This window comes from Culex quinquefasciatus, chromosome 3 (assembly GCF_015732765.1).
Source record: "Culex quinquefasciatus strain JHB chromosome 3, VPISU_Cqui_1.0_pri_paternal, whole genome shotgun sequence".
Lineage (NCBI taxonomy): Eukaryota > Metazoa > Arthropoda > Insecta > Diptera > Culicidae > Culex > Culex quinquefasciatus.
The window spans coordinates 146,216,175-146,242,932 of record NC_051863.1 but is presented as its reverse complement, the minus strand read 5'-3'; the positions used below and the strand labels follow the sequence as shown (position 1 = coordinate 146,242,932).

General features: G+C 36.0%; 1 protein-coding gene across 1 annotated transcript in view; it reads left to right on the top strand.

Annotated features, from left to right (window-relative positions):
- The first annotated feature begins 3,044 nt into the window (after positions 1-3,044).
- Positions 3,045-26,758, top strand: part of LOC6047203 (BTB/POZ domain-containing protein kctd15) — a 130,138-nt gene continuing 106,424 nt past the window's right edge. Inside the window, exon 1 of the mRNA XM_038262019.1 lies at positions 3,045-3,977. The gene's annotated coding sequence lies outside the window, so the exon portion shown is untranslated. The remainder of the gene's footprint in view (positions 3,978-26,758) is intronic.

The following is a 26,758-nucleotide window of genomic DNA, read 5'->3' as shown; positions in this document are numbered from 1 at the left end:
AACCAAACGGCTCGTAAATTACACGAGCACGATTTTCCATTCAAAAATTCCACTTACAAGCCGAACCCATTATTGCCAAACAACATCATCAACACAGCACGACGAGCGCGTTCGGGAAGAGCGAGAGGCCAACAACAACAGAAGTGTCGCCGCACTGCTCTTCTATGATTTGTTTGTGAGAGATTTTGAGAGAGAGGGAGAGAGATTCTAAAGAGAGATAATTCTCTGGAATATCGTAAAACATGTTTGAATAGGAAATAGGTTGTTTGTCAATGCATTCAGAATTATGTTTATAAACAGAATCAAAAATTAAAGGCTTTGTTAAAAAAGCAAAGCAATCCACTTTAACGACCCCCGGGTCTTTTGTGGTCTCTGTTGCAAGTTTCTGCTCATTTCTAGGCGTCCGAAGGTTATGTGTGGTGAGTCACTCAAAACCTCTTTTACGCAAATGGACCGACGTTTTACTTCCCCATCCGATAGAAGGCCAGGAGGATAAGGCGGGAATCAAACCCACGCCCCATAGCAACTTAGGGATCGGCAGCCGAAGCCGCTAACCACCGCGCCACGAGGACCTCCAGGCTTAGTTAAAATGAACTTCAAAATTATTAACACTTCAATTCTCTAACTCTAATAAAACCATTTTATTGAAATTTAGAGCTTTTCACAAAAATAGTTAGGTCATTGCTACATTTATTTAAAGTGTTTCTCCTGTCTCCCCTTCAAAATTTCCCCACAATTTGGGAGAATACCTTAAATACAACTTTTTTATTTTCTTTTAATCAAATATAGACTTTTTATCTTTTAACAAATTTAGATTTATGAAGCCACAGACAAAAAAAAATCATTCATACTTTCCAAATTGATATTGGATGCTAGCATAATTGTAATGATGTATGAAGCATTATGTGATATTTTTCGCCAAAACGAAACCTAAAAACAGGCTTGAAATTTGAATTTTAGGTGTTTTGCCCCTCCTCGACGGATTATCCGAAGATTTTATAATGCAAAATTCGATTATCTGAAGGTTTGTATGGGACTTCTAATAATCGAATCGTAAACATTTTTTAAAGTATTTTTTTATTTTATTTCTTCATCAAATTCATGTTCGGCGACCCCATTTTAGTCAAATATAAATACAGTCTAGACTCAATAATCCGAAGGACGCGGAGAAATTCTTGAAAATATTCTTTTGTGATTTAATAGGCAATTAATTTTTCAAACCTGACCAAATTGGGATCGAAGAACTCGAATTTGATGTTTAAAGTGAGAAAATAAAATAATAGGATTTATGGAGGTAGGCGTGGCTGAATGGTTTCGCTGTTCGCTTTGTAAGCAGAAGGTTCTGGGTTTGATTCTATTCTGATCTTATCGGAAGGAAGGAATTCAGAACACTTGAATATGAACGAAAAATTCATTAGCTTGCGGCGGGGTTTGATCCCCCGTTCTTTGGGTCAGCATACAAATATACTAACCACCATGCTATAAGAATCCAAGAAACTTGATTGGAATCTGAGATCCTAAGAACAGACAATGCAATATTGAATGCAAAGTTGCAAGGTTCACATTTTTACACATTTTTTATGTAATATTACTCAAAAAAGAGGTAATATTCAACCTACCAAATTTTCAACATTCCAAAATTCAACTTTTATTTCTGAGTACACAGCTAAAAAAGTAGTTATCCAGCTGCGTGTAAAAGGCCTGGGTGTAAAATAAAGATTGCATTATTTTATGCAATTCTATGTGATTTTACACCCTGAAATATGTAGCCCATCAGTATGGGAAACCTACTTGACCAAAATGTCAAGCTCGTATATGCGTTTATCCTTTTCTTTCTTCATCGGTCTGATGGCCGAGTGGGCTAAGGCGCCAGTCCTTACAGTTGGTGCTAAGTTTGAATCCCGTCGGTCGCATTTTTTTGCAAAAATTGTACATGCAGTGTGTAATATTAAGTGTTTATTTTGACGAAGGTGATGTGCATGATTTTGCATGCGATTTTACTACGGATTTTTTGCTGTGTACACAGAAAAAAAAATCGTGGTAATATTACATCTGGGAAGGGGTACATCTTTTATGTCAGAAAAAAGGTGTTATTTTACCTTTTTCTGACATAAAAAATGTACCCCTTCCCAGATGTAATATTACCATGATTTTTTTTTTCTGTGTATAGTTTTTTTGGTATAGTTCAGCCTTCTTTTTTTCAAAACGTTTATGTACACAAAAATTGTGTGCGTTTAAATCAGGAATGCCCAAAGTGTACGAATAACGGGCCAAATATGTGGCTGAACACAATCATAATTTCAAAATTTAATAAAAATGAAAAAAAAACAGAATTCAACTTCCGTTTACATTGACAATTTAAATTAAAAAAAATAATTCATTCATTTTGAAAAAAAAAACAGCTTAAATATATCGTTGCAGAATGGATTTGTAACAATAATTTTACCGATTTCAATTAAATTTCTCGGCTTAGATCGGATGGTAATCACTCCAATTCTTAATCCAAATGTCATGAGTTCAAACTCCAAGGCGGAAGGTTCTAAGTGCAATACAAAGCAAAATAAGTTGGAGGACCAGCCCATTAAACGGGATGGGTTGTATTATAATTATTATACAAAATGCAATATCTCGTGAATATTATTTCACAAACAATGAGATAAACAGTCAGTAAAATTTTCTCAGGAACTGGTGTGGTCAAAATTTCAAAATTTATCAATTGATTGAAAATGCTTGTTTGATTTCATGAATTTTATTATATCTGGAGCAACATTTGAATTGGGCGGTACGACAATGCTCTTACGGCCTTTCGTCCCATTTAAACGCCTGTAATGAAAGGCCGTAAGAGCATTGTCGTACCGCCCCATTCAAATGTTGCTCCAGATACATCAAAATGTTATTTTCAAAGATGAACATTTAAAATTACATTTTAATTTGAAAATACAAACATGCCAATTTTCTTGAGAACCACTCGCGAGAGCGAGAGCTCGCACAGCCTCCGACCGGCGAGCATAAAACATAGCAACCTCCGCCAGGACACCCTCATTCGCTGCTCGCCAGCTGTTGGACTCGTATCGTGCCGTATCGTGGCTTTCTTTCGTACCCACCACACCACGCTCACTTTGATAGCTTATCGTGCTTCGCAAAACGCTTCGTTTGTAAACAACGCTGAGGGGAGAGCGAGCGTCGGTAAAGCAGCGTCCACGCGTGGTTGAGAGCTCGCGAGGAGAGTGTGAGCGAGCGAGCGAGCGAAGCTCGTGTGAACTTGAATCAATCATAAAAGCATAAAGGTTTTTAAGGTGATTCGTCAGTTTCAATTACGAGAGGGTGAGAGAGCGAGCAGGAAGGTGCGAATGCAGCGTGGTCGTTTGCATACCGATTAAGTGACACTGTGACGAAGGAGGAAACGAGATAGAGTGGTGCGAGTGAGCGTGAGAGCGAGAGCGCGGGAGCCGAAAAAACCGAGAGCAATGTGATCAAACAAGGTGCAAAGCAGGGCAAATTGTGTTGTTTGAAATCGAAACCCTAAGGTGGCGGTCGCCAGCATAATCCCCGTGAACCGTGTTTCGGCTTTTGGCTTTTTGCATGCAATTGAGAGCATAACGAGCGCTCGTGGTTGTCGGTCGTGTTCTGGCGTGAGGAAGCTCGTTAGGACGCACGCCGTTTCTGACGTCGTCAGTCTGTTGTGGGACTCCGGTAGTGTCGCGCGCTTTTTCTCGGGAGACTTCTTCAAAGGCTTGGGCTTTCAAGTGTAGAACACCCATCAGGTGGTTTCCCTAACCCTCAAGTGTCGTTTTCAAGTGTAACCGTGTGTGTGTGTTCGTGCTTAATTAATCAAGTGTCCACCAACCAGAAAACAACCCACCAAGTGTCCAACAAAAATTTGCCACCATTTTTCCGTTCGACATCTTCAACCTGTACTCCGCCGATCTGGAGCAACGGAGCAGCTCGTTGAGCCTGGAGGCGAACTGCCTTAAAAGGTAAGTGCTACTACCCCTTAACGTGGTCAACCCGGTCAACCGACCAGGTGACATGGGCGAAAAAAACCGCCCGATAAAAAAATGCTTAATTGTGGTTATCAGTTCGGCGGCGGCAGCTTGTTGTTAATGAGCGTTGCTGTCCGTTTTTTTTTTTCGTTTATTCGGGAGGGAACCGTAGTTTGGTGACCAACTCCGGCCAAGACCAACGTGTGACAGCGCGCGGTCAGAGCGTGGTGCGTACTTTACCGCCTGGAGCGTGCCGCCGCAGTCGTGTGAACCTTTGAGTGACCGGGCTGTTTTATGTTGGGGGTAAGGCGTGTAAAAACGCAACTGAATTTCTAGTCCCGATAATTTCTTGTTTGAGGGCTTAAATTCATACAAAACTCAACTAAATCGCTATCGTCCTATTCTTTACCTTCAGCACACTTGACTTTTGTTTTTTTATTGTATTTTCCTCAAAACTGCTTTTTAAAACTCGAGTTCGTGTCAGGATTGCAAAATACTATTTTTTTAGAGTGAGGCACAGGCAAATAAAAAAAATCAAATTATTCGCTCTAACATCATTGCCTTGGTTCTCGATTGCGAGAACCCTACTCAAAACTAGGGTGTCCGAAGGCTTGATTGTTGAGGCAATTGCAAATAGCTTTTTACACCTTAGCTTCCTTTCACCTCGGGATTCCAACTGACGACCTTTGGATTGTTAGTCCAACTGCCTACCAGCGACTCCACCGACACCGAGACTGGGCCCAGGGAGACGACTCCTACACCTGGACTGAGCTAACGACATAACCTCTAGGTTAGACCGGGACCAACATTTACTTCTCCGTCCGACGGAAGGCGTGATCAGACAAATTTCGTCTCAAAAAATGCCACCGGGACCTTCGGGACAGCCAAATAAATGGAAATATAATTCTATTATTTTCATAAAATGTATCGTAGTGCCTGGAGCTTGGATTTTTTTTAAATATTTGTAAATGTTTTGAATTTATTTATAAACTATCCGGCAAAAAATATTTCTTCAGACTTTCAATACAGCTATTCATGTTTTCATACGTTCAGCTTAAGTGATTGGCCTGATTTGTTTAAAATCAATGGCAAATCCCCTTAATATTTTTTCATTTACAATGCAAAAAAACTCAAAACGATTTTTGGAATTTTCCATTTCTTTGAAGTTGAGTGTAGTACTTTGCCATTTCCCAAGACTTTTTTTACTTTTTTTTACTTTTTTATTCATGCAAGTTTAAGGTTAAAGAAGAGCCAGTACGATTTGCGATTCCTTTCCGTAGGGTCGCAAGATTTTTCGCGTTGGTCGTCGATGGTCAACAAAAACAAAACCTTATTAACAGACTGTTATTACAATAGCAATCCAATAACTAAAATTTCATATTGTCAAATAACAAAACTTGTTATAAATAACATAAAATGTTATTGGCCCAGTATTTTCAAATATCTAAAAAAAATATTCCCACGTTATTTCCGTCTGCTCGGGGATAAACATCGTAACTCGGCGTTCCTTTCGTTAATCAGTACCTCACTAATTATCAATCATTTAAAACTCGTTATATCAACTCAAGTTAATACAGTCGACTCTCTGGCTGTCGATCTTCTCGATATCAATAATTCTCCATCTATCGATGAATTCTTCAGTCCCTTCAATCTACATACTTCAATTATCTTCATTCCTCGATTTTTTTTTTTTTTAAATTAAATATTTCTTTATTGAACTTTCTTATAATAATTACATTTCTTTTACATGCTAAGTGGTATGGCCTAATGCTCTTCATCTTTGTTGTATTTTTCGTTTGATTATTAACTGTTCACATTTATTTTATTTACTTCAAATTGTTTTACATTATTGCATTGAATCAAATACATTTGGGCAAAAAGAAAAAAATCACTTTAAAAACTAATCCTAACTTAATACTAATAAAAAATAAATTCATTGAATTATTTAAAATCACTAGAACGAGTAAACTACGAACTGTATTTTAAGATAAATGCTCCAAGCGTTCTTACTTGATCCTGGCGAGTTTTGCAACCACGCAGTGTTGTTGTCATCTCGATGAAAATGTTCAAAGTTCTTGTGGTGAAAACAGGTCACTGCTGCCTTCACCCGTTGATGCTGGTTGGTTTTCCCTCGGTTGCTGACTGAAGCCAGGAGGTGTTATATTCTCTGCAACTCTTTGCCGCTGATTCAACGGCAATGGCTGCAGATTTGGAACCACTCGAACAGATCCTGCTCCTGGTGACGCCAAAGCAGGAAAATCCACGTCCGTGAAAGTTGGTGGTGTTTTGCGACGATTTGGTTGGTGCCTCGTCGTCGCTTGCTGCCGAATTTTTACAAACTCAGCACGTTTTGGGCAGCTTCGATTCTTGGTAGAATGGTCGCCGCCGCAATTGAAGCATTTCGCTTCAATGTTCTCGTTGATTGTTTCGCAAGCTTGAGTTTTGTGCTCACCTCCGCAGGTTGCACAACGACTCTTGATGAAACAGTTCCTTCCACCATGTCCAAACTGCAAGCAGTTCGAACACTGTGTCACGTCACGGTGCACTGGACGATAACGTTCCCAAGACACGATGATGTTGAAAATTGCCCGAACTGCTTTCAGCTCAGACGGCGTTGTCGATCCTTTCTCGAGATGAACCAGGTACAGTTGATCACGATACTTGATGTCCTTGTTGTGCCTCCTCATCTTGAAGACTTCGATCACGTTTAACTTCAGAGATTTGAGCTCTTCTTTCAGCACATTCACATCCATGTCGTACAGGCCTCGGAGGACCTGTTTCATGGGGCGTTTACCTGGATCGTCATGGCTGTAGTATTCAATCTTTGTGTTGTTCAGGAAATCCCGAACGTAGTTGTAATCCTTTCTGGTAGGTAGCAGAATTTTGAGTCCATCAGCACACAAGCGAATGGAAGCTCGTAAAGCGCCAGATTTAATAAATCCGGTCAGCCACTTTCGCACCGAATCCGATGACGATGTTTTCACAAAAATGGGTGGCAACTTTTCCCGTCGTTCAAATTCTTCCTTCTCGCTCACGTCCACAGGGAGGGTGGCGAACTGGTTTCCAGACGAATTTTGAGCGTCCTTGCTCAAACTGCCTGGCTTTGCAGGTAGCGCTTCGGCATTCTTTAGCTTCTTCAAATCTGCCGATCCTGCTGGTGAGGACCGCCTCTTTTTCTTGCCGTGAGGCATTTTTGCACTTTTTAAGCACTTTTCAGGAGCTAATATCCAGGAGTACCTCACTGAATGATGGTCCACAAGGGAATCTTCATTCCTCGATATTTTCCCTTGCTTGAAGGATCTCTTCCTCGACGGTCCCTTGGATTCTGTTTGCATTAAAAATCTCTTCCGGTTGTCAATAATTTCACTTTCTCATGGCTTGCATAGACATTTTTCTTGGCGAAACGAAGTTTGAAGGGTGTTTGACATTAGTTTGTTTTTGTTTGATGGACGTTGCCATGATTCTCTCCCATAGCTGGGTATCAAGAAAAAAATATTTTCAATCGGGTCTTCATTTTGCATCGTTCTGTAAATTAATGATTCTCTTCCTCGACGGTCCCTTTGATATTGACAACCAGAGAGTCGACTGTAGTTACACTGTTTAATCCTTTATTCTTTAATTACAAATGATTTTGGTTCTATCTTTCCACAGTCGACTGTCTAAAATTAAACCATTTCATATAAAATTTAACAACCGTTAAACGCGAAATGTCTCCTTTGCAGAATCCGATTGCTTGCCTTGGGAATAATAAATAATACCTTTCAACAAACACTATGATGTTGGGTCGCATTATCATCTTCTATGATGAATCCTGACCAAAAACCCTACCTTACTAACAAATTTTCAGGTTAATATTTAAACAAATTTTGAATATTGTGTCCAAAGAGCGATAAAAGACGTAAAAGCCTTGGAAAAAAATTATTTCTAAAAACTCATAGATATTTTGCAAATTTTTGATGAAATTTGTACTGATGCAATACTTTTTGATTCAAAATTTAGAAAATGAGGATTGAAATTTGAAATTTATTTTGTTTTAGCCACCCCCTCGACCACGACCAGAGCTAAGAGACAAAAACTTTAAATAATTTTGTTTAGCCAAAAATGAAGTTTCGCTTGTTATTTATAACGTACAATAAAGTTACCGCATTTATTTAGAAATGAAGAAAAGATTTTCCTTAACGGTGATTCATGAGAACAAAAATAATTCATTCTTAATGGGTTGTTCTGTGTGTAAAAGATGCTCGACTTTTGAAAATATTTTCCCTAAATAATTTTGATATGCTTTACATGGTAAAAAACAGTTAAAACATCTTCTAAAACATGAATTTTGGGTATTCAAACTGCTTGAATATTCAGTGTTCTCGCTCCCTTCAAAGTACGTTTTGTGGAGAGAAACTGAAGTTTTACAGTTGGCGTTGTGTTTTATGTGTCAATTACTTAGGCCGATGCAAATATTTTTCAAAGTTTTTGTCCTTTGGCTCTGGCTGGGGTCGAGGGAACCCAAAAAATACATTTTAAAATTTGAAAAAAAAAAAAACAAGCCACAGTGGCAACATTTGCATGCAAAAAATGTTTTAAAACGCATTTTACAAAAATTCAGTTGTTTTACAATCATAAGTTTTTAAACAATGTTCGATTTGACGAAAACAAATTTTTGCGATACTAAACATAGGGTATTTTCAAAAATTCTAAAGAATTTTCAACTAACCTAAACATGCTTAAAATGATTCAAAACGCAGGGAAAAGCATTTTAAACTAATTTTAGCTGATTATACTAAAAGTTCTATTGAAATTTAAAAAAAATGAATTAATATGCTTTTATGCCCCCTGATTTTTTGGGTAACAGTATTATTAATCTCTTATAAATCTTTTTTTACAATTGTTCATGCATCTTAATTATTTTTTACTCAATTAGTTTGGAGTGGTTGTTTTCAATTTATTTTTATTTGTTTTTTTTTTCTGTAAATAAACATAAAAAAATGTTTATGACGCTGTTTTGAACATTCTGAATAGAAATCATACGAAGTTTATTGCTACTTTAAAATGTATTTTCAACAGTTAAACATTTTATAAAACGTTATCTTTACTTTAAACTCATAAAAAATATGACTTTCAAAGCATAAAACAGTAATTTGTAGTCCATGTTCGATGCTTAAAAAATGTTTTGTATCCGTGCACCTGGTTAATGCTTACTTAAGTATTTATAATAATTATTCACAAAAATGCAATAATACCCTTATCAATATGAAAACTACGATAATTTTGGTTGTATCAGCTTAATCCATGCGCACAGGTGATATTGGTACATACAAATTATTAGGCTTAGTGATTTTTCACGCTCGAAAATTGCAAATTTCACGGGGACCTCAATTTCAAAACACCAAATTTCACGCAAATTTCACGGAACGGAAAAAGTAAAAAAAAAACTCTGAAAATCTTATGTTTAAATCACAAAAAACTTTTTTAATGCTTAATTATATGTTTTTCTTCGATAAACTAAAAAATTTTCACTAAATTTGAACGTGACAAAAAATTCAAATTTTCAAAAGAGTTTCAACCTGTTTTTTTCAAATAGTCATGCTTTTCAATTGAAAACTAATGAAATTTACTTAAATAGTCTTTTTAGATGATATCTTTACTATGTTGTTATTTAAAAAAAAGATTTGAGGCAATTGATAAATTTTACGAATTTCACGCCGTCAACGAAATCTTCAAAAATCACAAACCCTATATTAATAATTGAACCAGGGTATTCAATAGCTTAATTCTACAGTAATTCATAAGATTATTTTCATTTCTATTTGAGTTTGATCAATGATTTTGAGAAATATCGTTACAAATCCCCACAACATAAAATTTCACGGGATTTCGCGGAAAAAGCCAAATTTCGCGGATTTCACGCTATCCGCGAAATCGTGAAATTTCACTAACCCTACAAATTATGTAATAAAAAAATTATTCTTGTTAAAATTATGCTAAATAAGGTTTGATGATTGTCATATCCAAGCAAATCCCACATATTCAAAAACTCTGTTAAAACTAAACTTTCAAAATGTTTAGCAATTGGCAAGTCTCTATAAAGTTGAAACTCGTCTTATTTTGCACATTTTGATAAGTAAATGACACATAAAAAACATTATTTGACAAGTTCCCAATAAATTGTAAAGGAATTTAAAACAAAAAAACACTTAACGATAAAACATTTCGCGCTTTAATTAGAAAAGAAGAGAAAATTTACCATACGACACTTTTGACAGTAGCGATGACTATCTTTTCCTGAAAAGTTTGTTCTAGAAAACACGCCGTAGCAGTATATACTGATACTAACAGTTGATTAAAAATCATTAGTCATCAGGATTTTTTTTGGAAAATCTCGAGAGATACCCCCGTTTTTTAAGGCAACAATAAGTAACTGTGCCAATTTTTGGCCAAATTGGTTAAGGTTTAGAGGTCGCTTTTGATCATTTCTTAACTTCTTTCCTAATTGTTTAGAAGTGTGGGCAAAAACTTACTTTCAGTACATTGACAAAGGAAATTTAAAAACTGAAATCTAAACATTGATTCTGGATTTCTGCTATTCATTTGTTTGAAAAATGAAAAAAAAATATTTTGGTTTGCTTTCTTACAAATGGAATTAATTTATATTCTAAAAAAAATAACATTGAAATGAGAACCTAAGTTTTGCAAAATATCAAATGCAGCTGAGATTTTGAAAACGCTTCAAAAACGGTTCAATAGTTATAGCTTATATGATATTTTTAACCTAGAGAATAGAAAATTTGTCTTTGGTCATTCGAAGGTTAACTCTTGCCCTGCGTTGCCGCAAACAACACACAATGCAATGTTCGTCGTTGTCGTCGTCGTAAGTCGAAAACGCACAAAAAGCTGTCATCACTCTTTTCGTTTCGCTCTACCTGCCACTTGTCCACAATTAAATGCCACCACCTGGTGGTGCTGGAGCCCCCAACCTCACTCCCCCTTCCCGCCCAACCCTACGGAGTGGCGGGAACAAAAATTTCGTTCGTTCCGAAAATCACATAATTGGGATAATTATAATTTTATTATAATGATGAGTACCCACAGATTAATTTCATTTCGGGCCGTATTATTTATACAACAATGTTATTAAAAATAAAGTTTCGCTGGCTGGCTGTGTGCGCGTTTGTGTATATGTGTGTGTGGCGAGCACACAAACAGTTGCGAGCAAAATTGCATACGTGAAATGCACTTGATTTGCTTCCGGCGGCCTTCAGCAACATTATCCCGATTCACCACCCCTCTTGCGAACTACCCCCACCCACCCCCTTTCATTTCATGTTCATGTTTCTTTTGGGTTGGAAAAGGGGAGGCGGGTTTGAACAAGCAGTACCAGAGGGGTGGAGCTTGAGGAAAAAAGAACTGTTGATGCTGCCAGCACACACACACACACACACTCAGAGAGAGGGGAAAACATTCATAAAACACACGCAGGGAAGAGAGGGTAAACGAGGGGAAGGAGGGTTCGGAAAAGCGTCACAGCACAAACAAACACAAAAAGCTCCCCCCCCCCCACCCTTCCCTCACCCACTTTCTCGGAAGGGGTTGTTGTTGTTGATGGTTGCAGCAGCAGCCGTTGCAAAATGGCAACAACAACATATCGAGAATCGAGAGTCATAATATGAAAAGTTATCATAATAAATATTGCCACCGGCTGCGGCCAACACAGCAGCAGCAGGAGGATCGGCAGGAGCCAAGTGAGAGAGCATAATGCATCATTCGAGGGGGTGGTGGTGGAGAGGGGAGGGTAGTTCTGTGGGCAATATGTAGTGTAGCTCCGATCAGAAATTGAAATAACGAAAATCCTTGGAAAAACTTTGTGTACCCCTGCAGGAGCCGGCGTGCGTTTGTGTGGTTGTGTGTGTTACAAACTCTGTGACAAATTTAGCTCCTGGATGTTGGATGCACTTTTGATTGGTGTACAGTTCGGAGTTGAAACCGGGAACAAGTGGCAGTTTGTTTAATGTGATAATTATGTATAAATTATGAAATATTTACAGCACACCACTAAACAAACAAGTACAAGTTTGGCTTAATATTGTATTCGCCATATCAACCAAACTGTTTGTCTTGGGAAATCTGTTGGATTGGGTACAAAACACAGCCCAAACTCGATAATACGTAGTCCAATCCATGAAAATTAGGGTGATCCAAATCCAACTTACTCGAGGCCACCCCCTGAAATAAAAGATTGACCCATAACTAGGCCAAATTCCTTTCCCTAAACCCTTGAAGTTTGTATGAAAAAAATCGTCAAAATGTAAGGAGAAAAGTATCTGTGTCAGTTTTTACCTATGGAAGGTGCAATAACTATCCAATACTTACCTTTTTTAAAAAAAAAAACATCGAAATCGGATTGTAAATCGGACCATTAGTTGCTGTGATATCGACGTAAGAAATTGATGGGTTGTTTGGGTGAGACTTAGAAAACATCATTTTTAAAATCAGTATTGATTCAAAAATTCATTACTCGGTCAAAGATTTTTTGCACAACCTGGAAATTTCTGAAAAATTGGCATTTCATGTCTCCTAAAACACATTAAAAAAATAAAAAATAAAAATAGTGCTTTTTTTTGCAAATCATGTTTTAGTAACAAAAAGTTTGATAAAAAATCACAATTTTTTTTAAATAAAAAAAAAAATAATGACCTATATCAGAGAGAATTGTCCTCTACGAAAAACTTTACTTCTCGTGTTTTATGTTTTTCTTGTTTTATTTTTAGTATTTTAGTTTGCATTTCTCTTGTTAGTTTATGTTTATTTGTGGTAATATTTGGCCTATTCTACCACCTAATATAATTACATTTTGCCTATATTATTTTTATAATAACCAAGGGTTTCCAGCAAAGCCTCAGACTGGCAAGTAATTAATAATTACTTTGATTTTTATCTGGTAATTAGGTAATTCTTTAATTAAAGTAATTAATTGGTAATGAAAGTAATTTTTGAGTAATTGCAGTAATTGATTTTTTTTAAATTGTACTTTTTCAATGAAACTATTTACTTTTTATACATAATCTATTATAACAGAATCTTATTTATTTCAAATAAGAGTGAAACACAAAGATTACAAAACTAATTCTGTATGTAGAAGGCCTTATTCACCATAGTTCTCTCCTAAAACTCTCCTAAAATTTATTTTTATCATGTTGTTTATCGAACTGATTAACAACGAAAGGCCATGATATATTACCCAGTGAAAAATGTTTTGTGAATCCGAAATCTATTCATTTGTATTAAGTTATTATAAAAATATGTTTTTTTTTTTTTTGCAAGAACTACATTTGAATCGATTAACTTTTTATGCTTTTCCTTCTAATAGGCAGTCAAAATTATTTGAAGTTTTTGTGGATCAAATATTTAAAACCAAAATGTACTTAATTATCATTGAAATAAACAAAGTTTTCAAGTGATGGCTATTTAAAAATCAATAAAAATATGTTTTTTTTATATTTTTTCATCATCTGCAGAAATTGGCAGTCCTGTAATATCTCTCTATTAAGAGATTAGCTATTTTTCCGAAAAAATTCCAAATATTTCTGAGACAAATGTTTCAATGGTAAAAATCAAACTCAGTGAAATTAAAATCGACTAATATTCAGATGCAATTAAATCCAATGTTAATGTCACGTTCCACATTATCTGTATTTTCAGTAACCCCAAGTAACATTTTCAGTTTTGTACCTATCTTGAGGAGAGATTGAAGTTATCTTAGCTAAAAATGACCATAAAGCCATTTTATCTCCAGGACAACAATAAATCAGCATTAAACCTGAGTTAAGAGCAAAGTGGACTATTTTAGGAGGTTATCATGACCATTTATTAGGAGTCATCTAAAACTCATCAGCATAGACATAGATTTTTAAAACACTCTGCAGGTGTATTTAATTGCTTAAATAAAACTTATGCTCAAGCTTCTTAAATTTATAACCGCACAGAAGAGGTTTTCAAGACTGAGATAAACTTTCATTTAAGATGTTTTCTCTCGTTGAAGATAAAATTGATTTGTCGAAGGAAAATCAGTTCTAATTATAATCTAGTTAAATTCAATAATTCTTTATGAAATAAATCACAAATGGCCAATGAAAAAAGATAAAATTATATTGATAACTATAAAATAATATCAAAATAATAAATTACTGTGACTTTACGCAGCCGTTCTAACTGAAAAATTCTTGCCATCAAAATTTCACTGGTCAGTTTTCTTAGATACCTCGAAAAAATATGCATCGAAAGCATGAATCGTTCAAAATTGCATCGATTTTTTATTTTGATGGACCTATTTATTATTTTTTTCCTGAAAAATCAACATGGCTTCCATTTTTGGCCGTTGCTTTTTCGTGTTAATATGGCTGAACTCATAAAAACTATTCTCTCTTACTCAAAGCAGTTATTAGGGCCATTTTTCTTAAGAAGCTCTTGTACAAGAAACTTTAAGAGCTTTGTTTCCTGCGAAGCTCTTGTTCAATATTAAGCAAGAACATGTAGACTGCAGTGAGCTTTAAGGCGATTTTAACCAAGAGCAAAAGGCGTAGTACTGCGACCGTAGCGCATGCGAATTTTAGTTAGCAGGAGGTAGATCCAAAACGTTTTTTATGGTTATTTTTTCATCGTTGGATAAAAAACAAAATACATTTTTTTTCATATTCTTTATTCATTTATTTGATTGGGATCATCATAAGTTTTCCTCGCATAAAGGAATTTACCGTCGACACAACAACACTGATTTTAATAAACAACACTAGACCAACGTTAAAACACTAGCACTCCGCGACGAATTTATCCGCTTCTCGGAACGCCTTATCCAGCTTATCCTCGAAAGGCTCTGACGGACAAACGGATGGCCTAACTGATGATTTGTAGCTTGTCGATTCTGCGCGTCGGCTTCACGGTAGCTACGGAATCGGCGCCCATGATGATTCTCGTGTTACTCGATCAACACGTGCCGGAAAAAAAAAAACATCTACTGCCCATGCATGTCAATGGACCAAATCGGCATGTATTCGACCTCGGATAGGTGTACTCCGTTACATCCGCGCTGGAGCCGGAAACGGGCGAAAAGTATCACTTTTTTACCGGGATCACAAATTTTGGTAAAAGTTTCTTTGACACTAAACCGACCGACTGTACAAAAAAATGTGATTTGACAGATCAAGTTCAAATAATCTGGAAATATGCTTTCATAGAACAGAGTAGTTTTAATTTAGTTTCAAAGCAGTTTTGACAATGCTTAATAGTCTTATAAATAACCTCTCTGGGATAGCTTTAAGAGAAACAATGAAGTGTGATATAAAACTATGTACCATGCTCTTAAAGTATTCTTAAAGATATTTTTAAAACTTTCGTATCATAAACCCAGCAAGTTTTGATCAATGTTTTCATAAAACAGAAAAGCAAATTTCAAACCTTTTATAAAACCTGTTAAGAAGTAAAGGCATTTTGCTTGTTACTTGGGACAGATTTTTTAAATTTGCTTCAGAAAAAAAATGCAAAGTAATGTCAAGCCAATGTTTGAAAAACGTTTTAAAACTTAACGTTATTTTGATGAATTTCACAATTCTCAAGAAGAGCCGCTGCAAATATTTGTCAAAGTTTTTGTTTAGCTCAAATAATCAGGGGGCCTTTTTTACAACCAATTCTATATATTAATGGCATTCGACTTTGGAAGCTGAAAATATTATTGAAATTCATATTTTTTTTTTTTGCTTTTATGACAAACATGACTTCAAAAAACGTAAGTCAACTTAAATAATCTTCATTTGCAATTGATTGATAAGGGTTCGGTTGATTGAAACGTGAACATTAAGGAAATTTCGAGGTTAAATTGGCCATGAAACAATTATTATTGTTCATATCCAGCGTATTTTTTAAAGGTCCTGGAAGCTATTGTGTTTCATATGTTTATAAGACCTATTAAAAAAACTCTTGACATCAATTGAGCTACTTATTTTTTACCGAAAAATTGTATAATTAAATACGAATGTCAATTTTATAATAAAATAAAACAATTCAAACCAATTAACTCGCTGTAGGATATAATGTAAACATCACTCAAAGTTTCAGCGCCCACTAGTTGGGGGCATTTTTGACGTTTGATCGCCTATATCTACACTCAAACCCCGATGGTTTGACACCAATTGTTGTCAAACGCACGGGGTCACTTTTTAGTTTGACACCCCTTTTACATGGAGTTCACACACACTACCAAACGTTTGTTTTGATAGTGTGCGTATGCGCCGTGTAAAAAGTGACAGTTCTTCACTTTTTAGTTTTACTTTGTCAAACCGACGGGGTACAAACGAAAAAGTGTCAAACGAAAAAGTGACCAACCACCAGGGGTTGAGTGTATTTTCAATAAAAATTATACGTGAAAAAACAAAAACAGAATAATTATTGAAAGAGCTATCGAATGATCTATTTATAAATAATTTAGTTTAGAACCGTAGAAATGAATACTTAAATATAAATTTATTTTTTTATCGTAGTGAAAAGTAATTAAGTCATTTGTGTAATTAATCATTTTGGACCAGTAATTTGAGTAATTAATTGGCAGACTTGCAAGTAATAAACGCTTCTGGAAACCCTTGATAATAACATCGGAAAATTCTTATAAAACAACTTCCAGCCCTAAAATTTTCTTAAATTTTAATAGTTCTTCTTTCCAATGCATTTTAATGATCAAAAATTGGTTTAAAAATTGATTTTTGGCAATTTTTTAGAACGAAGTCCGTCCATAGGCGGGGTTAGGTTGTTGAGGGTTGATTTTTGAAAAAAAAAATCGTGTTTTCTGGAAAACAACAATGAAATGTTTTCATTGAAATGCTTAAATTCAGGCCTGTAATAAATTTATTTTTAATTTTTTGCCCAGCGTCCACCGATAAGAAAGCATATGTGTCCTAAATTACGAAAACTTGTACCGTTTTGCTCATATAGCAGGGCGTGCTCTGTTTTTTCACCTGCCGAACTTTATCGGGCTTTTTTTAAGTTGAACCACCTCTTGAGGCTAGATGGCAATCACCAGTCGAAAATACTCGCTGACGCTGGCGTTCAATTGCTAAAAGGTAACCGTTGGAAGCAGAACAACCCGAATCGCCCTCCGGGTGTCACTCGGTTGCTTACCAGTACAGGCGAAGAGTAAGAGTTTCACGAAAATTAATATGCTTCAGGAAGTTTTCAAAATTTATATTTCATATTGCAAGTGAGTGCTGCGCGCGCGGGAAACCATTTTTAAACAAGCAGGAATTTGAGCTCATTTCGCTCGAACTAATGATTTCGGAGGAAACGACAACCACGACAACGACGACAAGGACAAGCGCAAGTACAAGAAGGCAACGCAACGGAGAGGACGGATCGCCCCCGAGGCTTCCGAGACCGGGGCCCAGGCCCGGGTTTGTTCGAAAGAAGGGGGGAACGGGCAAGTGTACGAAAACACTGGCGAAAAAAAAAATCATCCAACTTCGTCAACGTCAACTGGGTTGGCAGGCAGGCAGGGCCGGTACCGAAAACGAGAAAGCTCGCTGGGTTGCGCTGTGGAGCGAATACCCGGAAGGCTTTCAATCCCCAAACAGACTGCGCCATGCGACGACGACGACAAGGACAATGAAACTACGCGCGCCCTTCCGACAAGAACTGTGTAACGGAAGTAACGGATGGCCAAGTCGCCGCGTGGCATCTACGACACGACGGACGGAGAAATTTGAAAGCACTCTTCTTGACAGCTATGGCCGCCAGTGGGACGCACCGAGCAGGATCACGCGGTTGGCGATGGAGAGCTTCGAGTGAGAGATATATGGATGGACGTTCAACTTAGAGATGCTACATCGGATAATCGGATCATGACCAATAACATTTTTTTAATTTTTTTATTTTCTTAGTTTATTCATCAAATTCGAGTTCTGCAATCCTAATTTCGTCAAATTTTAATATTTAATTGTCTTGCCTTTTAAATTGAAGAATCCGTTCTTTCAATTCACTATGTTACTATCGCCATTTTGGTCGCAATGTTGGATTTAAAAATCATAATTCATTTTAAAGTGATTTTTGAGTCATACTTAAAGCTACCAACTGTACGGTTTTTTTCCTAACAATATGGATTTTCGACCCCTCTTGCAGATTTTTAACAGGCCGGAATTTAAGTACGGATTTTTTCTATAGTACGGATTTGTACGGAATTTAAACATTTAAAAAAAAAATTCAATTGCTTTTTAGATTTGGCCAAACCTTCTGTTAATAATACATTTTTAATTTACCGTCAGTTTGATTTTAATTTTTATTCGGGAAATCCTCAGTTAAAATTTGATTGTCAATAATTGTTCTTTTCAAATTCAAATTCCTTTCAAATCATATTTATCCAATAAAAGATAAAAGTTTTGTAAAGCTTGTGGATTACCAAATGTTTTCGTGAAAACACTGAGAACGATATTAGTCTTAAAAGTAAACTTAACTTTCATTAAATTCTAAACGTTTAACAAAAAATATATAAAAAATCAAAAACATTAAGATTTGTTTCAGCAAATCATCATTTATTTTTGTGAATATTTCGAAACTTGCAAGTCATAAACACTCTGATAGTATAGTGAAATGTGTAATCTGTAGATTCGACACCGTTTTTTTAATTCCTAAATTCATTTTTTTTCTATAGTAGACAACGACAAAAAAATGTGATTAGATTATCTGAATATTTGACTGCCGTTGTTGAAATCCGATGCCAATGTTTCCATGTGATTTGTATTTTTTTTTTTTTTGTTATTTTCATTTATTTTATTGGGTCATTTTCAACGTTTCTGTTTATTTCTCATATTCTTGTCAAATAAACTTATTTTCCTTGAGGATTTTGTTAAGGATATCTCAAAACAAACTTGAGTAAAAATCGAGTTGTTTGAACAGATCCTGCTTTTGTTTTTTGCTGTTTTTTCAAATAATTGTTTTAATTTCAATTCCATTTGGTTGAACCCTTATCAGTTTAAGGAACAATGCAAATGTTTTATTAGAATATGATCATCTCTATTTTATTATGATATTGGAATGGATTATAAGATTCTACCTGTGACCTAATTTTGTTAAGCTTATTCAATTTCAAATATAAGGATTATTGCAAACATGTTATTGTAAGTTATCTCCATCAATTTCTTCAAAATTATAAAAAAAAATCATTTAAAATAAAAACATAAAAATCGATTGTAAAATATTCAGAATACATCGTACAATGCTTGTTTATGTATTTTTCAATCAATTGAAAACGTCTATTTTTTTGAAATAATGGATTTTGGAGCCACAGATCGGATAGTAACTAAAAAAGTTAGACATTTTTTGAAAAACATTTATTAATAATTTGCATTTGGGTCATTCCAGGGCAACTGAGTACACTTTTGGACTCGACCTTCACCGATTTGGACCAAACTTGGAGGGAACGTTCATCTATCGATAGTTAACAGAAATCCCAAGTTTGGTGCTGATTAGACCATCTATCTATTTTTGGCACCGCCCTCTTTTTTGACGACTTTCTCAAAAACTTTTTTTTTATCATAACTTTGCAACTTTTTGGGCAAAAGATTTTCTACAGGGTGCATATTATAGAAAATTGCCCAAGATATTATATTTTGGCGTTTTATGTTTTAAAAATCAGTTTTGACCAATTCCTCGTGTTTTTATTTATTTTATTTTATCACCATCGTGTTCCCCTGACAATTTTACATAATAATCAATGTAGACCTAAAACTAAAATGAACTTTTGGCAAGATACAGCGATTTTACTGAAAAAAGTTTGATTTTGCGCTGCACTCTGTCAAATGAATTCAAATCCGAAATAAGTTTCTCACATATAAAAACCGAACTATGCGGGATTCATCCCTTTTTGTTGAAAAGTACACCATGTACTTCCAAGTGCTGCGCAAAATCATATTTTTTTCAGTAAAATCGCTGTATCTCACCAACAGCTCATTTTAGTTTGAGGTCTACATTGATTATTATGTAAAATTGTCCGGGTATCACGATGGTGACAAAATTAAGCAAATAAAAGCATAAGAAATTGGTCAAAATTGAATTTTAATACTTAAAACGTTAAAATATAATGTTAGTGGGCATTTAAGGTTTTAATTTTCGAAATAAATAAAATCAATCGCATTTTTTTAATTTTCTGAAACAGAAGTTAGCTGTTTAAGAACCATTTTTTAGAACATTTCGGAACTGTTTGCTGAACAAAGGGTTATGTGTGTCTATTTGTGTATAAATCTGTAAGTGTGCTCTTGTAAACCAAACGCGACATACACAACCCCAAACCCAACTTCTTCAGCGGGTAACTTTGTGCGTTTGTGTGTGCGCGCGCCCGAGTTTGTTACGGACATGCCGAGGGTCGCCGCGTTGTAGGGCTTGTTTCGAAGGAACGCGCTCGTGGCCAAGGCAAGACCGGTGGAGAAGGGGGTGGGCGAGGACACCGCGGCAAGCCGGGCCACGGCTCCGGTTCCAGCCTGCCAGCTTGCAAAACGAGAGCGAGCATCCCCGCGGGCAGGTTGGCAAAGAATGTTTTATTCCGAGCCTGGAACGTAGGTAGGCTTTTGCAAAATTTAACCGCGGGGTATTTAATGAAAAAAAAAAAAAAAAAGAACGACAGGAAAAAATACCGAGTACCCGAACCCGAACCGGCGAGCGAGACACAGAACATGGTCCCAGAAGAAGGGAGGGGAGGGCCAGCGGAAGGGCACCGAGAAAAAATCCTACGCCAATGTCTTAAAACGCCCCCGGGTTCGATCCGAAATGAGAAACAAAAATCCATGATAAAATATTTTCTCCTTCTCGTTCGCCGTCACTCCCAGGGACCTTTCCCCCACACCTGCTGCAACTCCCCCATTCCCACCCCTTGTGAAAGCAGCAACAGTCGCCGCAAATATCCTTCCGCGGGCCGGGCACGGAGGACACCCGAAAGCATACCGGGCTGCTGCTGCGTCGCTGTCGTCCTCTCGGAGGAGTCGTCGTCGTCCCAAAGTGGATCCTTGCCTCGGGTTCCGTTTTCGCATCGCGATTTCGAAAGTACGGCCAGCTGCCCCGGTGTGGTGTGTACTCACTGGAACTCCGGGTTAGATAGTTACGATGAGGGCAAAGTTGCTCAAATTTTTCTTTACCATTTTTTGTTGTTAAATATTTTGCCAAATTGCATGACTTTAAATTATTTTTGAAAAAAAAAATAAATTTAAAAAATGTAAATGTGATTGCCATCCGATGAACAGATAGAAGAATATGTAAGTTATTTGATTAGTTGCACGTATAAATTAGGGTTATTTGGTCCCCAAATAGCTTCCCAAAATATTGGAACGACCCACTTGTTGATTTTTCTAGTTTTTATTTTCCATTATTTTTTTCAAACCGCTAAAATTGAAAAAAATCTTTGCTTTGAAAGCGAATGTTTCTGGGCAAGGATGCCTGAGGCACAGATTTGTCTGTGTTTCTTAGGCATTTTAGCTAGTGCTAGAAATTTTTTGAGGTGCGCGGATCTAAAAAAAACTTTATTGAATTAATATTTTGTAAAGGCTGAATCTTATTTCGTCAGTTTGCAAATGCTTAAAATGCATTTTCTGATAGATTTTTATGAATTGATACATTTGAATTTCAGACAAATGCGCAAACAAACACGGAATTTTTTACAGACATTTTAAAAACCCAAGTGTCATCGCAGCTTCTGGGTTCAATTCTCGTCTGCTCCAAACGAGTAAATTAAAGAATACATTTGTTCGAAAAGTAAAAAAAAATAACACTGCAAATTTCAAGCCTGGTTTTCATAAAATGTATAAATGTAAAAAAATTGCGAAATGTCAAAAGCTTATGATTTTTTTCCTACATTGTTATAAAATGCTAAAATTAAGTTTTAGGTAATTTTTTTATAGCATTTTAAAATTACATTTTGCAATGGTTTCATTACAAACAAATTCATTTCATTTTTCACGATACAATAAAAGGATGCAATTGCCCGATTCTTAGCGAAGCTACACCAAAATGTCACTTTTTTCAATTTTCAATGTGATTTTTTATATGAAAAATTTCATTTTAATTATGATGTAATAATTGCAATGTGCTTTAAATGCGTTTTTTTATCTGAAATGCCAAAAATATTGACCAAATAAGGTCTGCAAGTCATTGAATAGGAGAGGAGTTTTTTCATAAATCTGCTCCTTTCGTTGTCCCGTCACGAAAAGAAATGGCTTGCAAAAACTCAAATCTCAACCAAATCTTTCAGTTCAAGGAGCAAAAGATTCGTTTTTCAATTTGTGATAATATGTAGAAGAGCAAAAGTTTTAAAAAATCAATCTGGCAAAACTGTGTCGATTTTTTTGGTGTGCCTTTTAAAATACCAGTTTTACGATGTTGTCCCGTCACGCTCCATTTTCATTTCAGGAGAAGCACAGGTATAATATTGTTCATTATGCATGTCATTTCTATGTTGGAAAATCAATTATCTTTTCAAATATGTAATAACATTGGGGGGTTTCTTCTTTAATTGTGCCACTACAGCCAACACGCTGAAAAAAACTTGGGAATTTTTTGAAAAGGAGCCGAAGAATCGGTCAATTATAAGTAAATTTTACTTTCACTTATCCAAGAAATATAAACTTTCCTTCAATACAAAACCAGAGATAAAAATATTCCATATTGCAAGCATAATTTTCAAAGTTTTGAATTTTAAAATTTACACAAAATGCTTAAGGGCTACAATTTTTACAACTCGATTTGCTCAAATCAAAATTTAAAACTGTTACACTTTGTACATATATTTGTATATTTATAAAGTTTTCTGGAGTGATTGGAAATCATCGTTTTGACCGATTGGGTGAATTTTCTGTAATATGAAATTTTGAGTTTTTCTTACCTGCATAAGGGGTTATTGCTTGTTATATAACGGAGCAATTCCAGCCCAAAACAAGATTTTTTTTGGTACTTTTTTTTACCCTCTCCGATTTCAATGAAACTTTGTAGATATGTTATCTTACGCATATATAAGCCATTTTTGTGTATATGGAGCCAGTTTCACTCGTAAATGACATTTGAGAAGGGCGTAAGTGTTTTAAATATTTTTTTGAATTTCATAATTTAAAATTACTGTATCTCGAAGCCGTTGCATCGTATCAATATTATGGGAAATTGGACGAGCTCTCTGGTAAAAACGAAACTGAAAAATTAAGTCTGTCATATAGAAACTGTCAAAAACCATAAAAAAATCAATTTTTCAACATTTTTATTTTTAAAACGCTGTAGCTTCACAAGAGTTGGATTTAGGACAGTGGTCAATATGGAGACATTTATGATTGTCTGGAGAATCGATTCCCATATTCGGTTTTTGCAAATTTTGACGTTTAGAGCACTTTTCGATAAACAGTTGCAGAAAATGATTTTTGTATTTTTTTAGGTGAGTTGCTTCATCCTGCATTTTTCGTGAGTCTTTTTGTTAAGCTATTTTCACAAAAAAAATTATCGAAAAAAAACGTGGGTTCACCTTCAAATTTGACTTTTTAATTCAAAAATTTAAAAATGTTTTAAAAGTGGCGTGTTTTTTTCTTTCAGTGTATTTTATTTGGAAAGCCCGTCAAATTTCCTACAAGTTGGTCTTCAAACACTTTTTGATACGATGCAACGGCTTCGAGATACAGTAATTTTTAAATTACGAAATACAAAAATATTTATAACATTTACGCTCTTCTCAAATGTCATTATTGAGTGAAACTGGTTCCACATACACAAAAATGGCTTATATAAGCGTAGGGTAACATGTCTACAAAGTTTCATTGAAATCCGAGAGGGTCCGGTACAACCGATTCCCTTTTTGGCATAGAATTGCTCAATGTAGAAATCATTTTTTGCTGAAGTTGAATGTCATCTTAAAATATTGTTTTGTGTTTAAAATGGAAAATAAACTATATTAAATTAGTTGTATATAAATCGAATCATTTGCATAAAATTTCAATGATTTTTTCAGTCTTTTTTCAGAAATTTTATAAGAGAGTAAGATATTTTTGATGATTTTGTGTATGCTTTGTTTATGTTGACTAAAAAAATCAGGGGGCAAAACAAACAAAAACAAAAAAATATTTTTTTTTTCGTCAAATGTTAGATTTTTTAAAATGTAATTATCTCAAAAGTACTGAATAAATGTAAAATGTAAAAAACCATGGCAAGGTTTTTTTGACAGTGTTGCCAGATCTTTAATCTTTTAGACTCATTTGAAAAGTCCTTTGATTATCTATCCAACGATATGTTGCAATAACATCCGGATATCTGCGAAAACACATTAGTATACATAAGTTTTAAACAAGCGTAATTATTTTTTTTTTAAATCGATCTATGGGACTCTAAACCAAGTTAAATGCGACCGGTTTAGCTTAAATCGGTTCAACCAGTGGTTCCAAAACTGAGTGACACATCGGACAGACATCTGTTCAGTTTTCAGTTTCTGAGTCTATAGGTGTACATGATGGTGGGTCTACAAGCTTTATCTGAAAAGTTCATTTTTAAAGCAGGATTTTAAAGTTACCTAAATGATAAAGCAAAACCTTAAAAAAATAACTTTGAACATTTTATAATCACAACCTAGCGTGACAATTCACATCAATTTCAATGAAAAATGTCCAATAAAGAAAGCTTTCTCACATTTTGCCGGTAAAACCGTCACTGTCCAACCGATGAAGTGGGTTCTCGGCGCAGCATCGCCCAAGTTCACGGGGTCCGCTTGGCGTATCGAGAACGGGGGAAGGGGAACGGAGAGCTTTTCCTCGCCGGCGGGCTTTCGCGAACGTCGCATAAGCTCGCTCTCTTTCGAAGGACCGTCGCCGGCGGGGTTGTGTGTGTGCAGAGCGAGAGAGAAAGAAGAAGGAAAAAAAATGGTGGAGGAAAAATCGCACACAAGACCCCGGTAGAAACAACCGAGGGACGGAGGAGTTTGTTGTAGAATGTCGACGGAGCCTACGCGCGAAAGGAGGATGTGGATATTCCCCGAAGGATCAGATTGAACGAGAGCGATTTTGGGGCCACTCTCGAGAGATGCCATGCCAACGAAAACACTCTGACACACACACACGACTTCATACAAACACAGTGCAAAACGCATTTCAACGAGTGACTTAAGGCGTCATGGAAAACTGGCGTTGAGTTGATCGGGAGAGGAGTAAGAATAAGTGCAGTTTGTGGTGATTTAAGTCAGCGACCAAAAAGTACTACGATTTTGAAGCCTTTTCAAGTTTTTTTTTTTTAATTGGATTCGCACTTCACTCCTTTCACGCTAATAGGTTGAAATTTTTACGGGGACCATAATTTCAAAACAGCAATCTTTCGGAACATATTTAACACATATTTAAATAACTGAAGCATGTTATTTTTTAACTTTTGGTACAATATGATAATCATGATGAACCCAATCATAATGAATGATAATTAGTGCAGCATAACATTATTATGCATCCAATATTTGAACAAAATTTAAAGTCTCAATATCGTGTAACAATTTCATTAAAATTATCTTAAATTTCTCGTTCCAACCAAGTCGAAACAGTTTGCAGCACTAGCCGATTGCCATTTCCCCCCTGCATATTGTATAATATATCTTCAGGCGCAAAACAAGCCAACAAACAACCTGGTCCCACTACACCATCTCGGAACCAAAGTCCCAACGCGCGTACGCCCGAGACCTGGGCAATAAATCCTGGCCACGCGTGCCCCCACTTACTGCTCGTAAAAGTGTACCCGCAATTAAAAACTAATTAAGACATCTGCCCCGACTTAATTAACAAAGTTGTAATAATCGAGCAAACGGGTCGCAGTCACCGCGGATGCACTTTTATTAGTTTATACCGAGCGAAGCGCAGATAGTGGAGAAGTGGTAAGTTCGTTTGCATGTTTGCAATTAAATTACAATTGGTGCGAAAGTTTTACACCTCCCAGTTCAACCCCTCCGTTTTTCGCACTGCCACGTGCGATGATCAGAGGGAAACCTGGATCCTGGTGGTTGTGGATAGCAGTTGGGAAGAAAGTTGCAGCTTTTATTGCCGGCGCTTTTTTTTTCTTCTCTCTTCACTTTTCTTCTCGTTTGTGATGGTGACTTTACGACTGGGCAAAACAATTTCCCTATTGCTGTTGGGAAGTTGGGAAAAGACGAAGCTCTGGTTTGCAGGTTTTTTCTGGGGTCGATAGTCTAGTCCTGATTATTATAACTCTATTTTGCTTCTTACTGTTGTTATGGAGTAAAGGGGTTTCATGCAAGCAAGGATTTTTCAAGAAACAGTTTTTTCCAAATCACTTCCCGAGCAGACGGAAATAACTTGGGAAGGTCAGTTTTTGATATTGTGAGAAGATCGAAATATGTTATTGGGATGATCGGATTAGTTGTTAAAATAACAAAAATCAATAACAAAGATTTGTTCGAAGAATAACTTAAACTGTTATTATGTTGTTATTGCAATAACAAACCAATAACACAGAAGTAATCATGAAGGAATAACAAGATTTGTTATTTTGTGCGGAGAGGTGGAGCAGCATAATAACAAAAAATGTTATTGAACTGGTATGTCTCCATAACGAAAAAAGTTATTGTTTTGGTTTATTTGTAATTTGCAAATAAACCTGCAGTTGCCATAACTCCTCTGTACTAGTCAGGGCTGCAGAGTCGGGTACCTCCAAGCGACTTTGAATCCATACTTTGAAGACAACTCCGACTCTGGATGCAGGATATGACGTCAACGACGACTTCAAATCTCCAAAAATAC